The 2,108-nt window shown below is 32.0% G+C and overlaps 1 non-coding gene across 1 annotated transcript; it reads right to left on the minus strand.

The window, feature by feature from the left end:
• Positions 1-1,456: 1,456 nt before the first annotated feature.
• On the minus strand, positions 1,457-1,560 carry LOC127739911 (small nucleolar RNA R71). The gene has a single exon (XR_008000653.1). It is a non-coding gene; the product is annotated as a small nucleolar RNA R71 (small nucleolar RNA).
• Between the last annotated feature and the right edge of the window lie 548 nt (positions 1,561-2,108).

A 2,108-nucleotide genomic window follows, 5' to 3' on the forward strand; every position in this document is an offset into this window, starting at 1 on the left:
ATGTTTTGGGTCATTTTTATGTTTTTCTCTCTTATCAAAAAAAATTTCAAAAATAAAAAAATATCTTTTCCTTAATTTTCTCATAATTTTCGAAAATTTGAGTTGACTTAGTCAAAAATTTTTAAAATTAGTTGTTTCTTACATGTCAAGTCAAATTTTCAATTTTAAAAATCTTATCTTTTTATAACTTGTTCAAAAATTAAAAATTTTTCATTTTTCTTATTAATTTTTGAAAATTCTTTAAAAATATTTTTCAAAAATCTTTTTCTTAACTTTATTTCAAATTTTCGAAAATTATGCTAACAATTAATATGATTGATTCAAAAATTTGAAGTTTGTTACTTTCTTGTTAAGAAAGGTTCAATCTTTAAATTCTAGAATCTTATCTTTTATATCATATCTTTTTCAAAATTTTATCTTTTTCAAAAATTTAATTTCAAAATATCTTATCTAACTTCTTATCTTCTTATCTTTTCAAATTTGATTTTCAAAATTTTTTTTTCAACTAACTATTTGACTTTTTGTTTGTTTCTTATCTTTTTCAAAACCACCTAACTACTTCTCTCTCTCTAATTTTCGAAAATATCTCATCCTTTTTCAAAAATTCTTTTTAATTAATTAATTATTTTAAATTTTAATTTTAATTATATCTTATCTTTAATTTTCAAAAATCACTAACTACTTTTTCAAAATTATTTTCGAAATTCTCTATCTCTCCTCTTCTTCTATTTATTTATTTATTTACTAATACTTCTCTTCACCTCTCTTCATCTCTTATCACCTCCCCTATCCTTACTCTTTATACAGACTATTCATCCCTCTCCTTCATTTATTCTCTTTCTTCTTCTACTAACAATAAGGAACCTTTTTACTGTGACATAGAGAATTCCTCTTTCTTTTCTTATTCTCTTCTTCCCTATATGAGCAGGAACAAGGAAAAAGGCATTCTTGTTGAAGCTGACCCTGAACCTGAAAGGACTCTGAAGAGAAAATTAAGAGAAGCTAAATTACAACAATCCAGAGACAACCTTACTGATATTTTTGAACAAGAAAAGGAGATGGCAGCCGAACCCAACAACAATAATGCAAGGAGGATGCTTGGTGATTTCACTAAACCAACTTCCAAATTTGATGGAAGAAGCATCTCCATTCTGGCTATTGGAGCAGACAATTTTGAGCTGAAACCTCAATTAGTTGCTCTAATGCAACAGAATTGCAAGTTTCATGGACTTCTATCTGAAGATCCTTACCAGTTTTAACTGAGTTCTTACAGATTCGTGAGACTGTAAAGACGAATGGAGTAGATCCTGAAGTCTACAGGCTCATGCTTTTCCCTTTTGCTGTAAGAGACAGAGCTAGAACATGGTTGGACTCACAACCTAAAGATAGCCTGGACTCCTCGGATAAGCTGGTCACTGCCTTCTTGGATAAATTCTTTCCTCCTCAAAAGTTGAGCAAGCTTAGAGTGGATGTTCAGACCTTCAAGCAAAAAGATGGTGAATCCCTCTATGAAGCTTGGGAAAGATACAAGCAGATGACCAAAAAGTGTCCTTCTGACATGTTTTCAGGGGTCCTTCTGACATGTTTTCAGAATGGACCATATTAGATATATTCTATTATGGTCTATCTGAATTTTCCAAAATGTCATTGGACCATTCTGCAGGTGGATCTATCCACCTAAAGAAAACGCCTGCAGAAGCTCAAGAACTTATTGACATGGTTGCAAATAACCAATTCATGTACACTTCTGAGAGGAATTCTGTGAATAGTAGGACGCCTCAGAGGAAGGGAGTTCTTGAAATTGATGCTCTGAATGCCATATTGGCTCAGAACAAAGTGTTAACTCAGCAAGTCAACATGATCTCTCAAAGTCTGAATGGATGGCAAAATGCATCCAACAGTACTAAAGAGGCAGCTTCTAAAGATGCTTATGATCCTGAGAACCCTGCAATAGCAAAGGTAAATTACATGGGTGAACCTTATGGGAACACCTATAATTCATCATGGAGAAATCATCCAAATTTCTCATGGAAGGATCAACAAAAGCCTCAATAAGGCTTTAATAATGGTGGAAGAAACAGGCTAAGTAGAAACAAGCCTTTTCCATC

This window comes from Arachis duranensis, chromosome 6 (assembly GCF_000817695.3).
Source record: "Arachis duranensis cultivar V14167 chromosome 6, aradu.V14167.gnm2.J7QH, whole genome shotgun sequence".
Lineage (NCBI taxonomy): Eukaryota > Viridiplantae > Streptophyta > Magnoliopsida > Fabales > Fabaceae > Arachis > Arachis duranensis.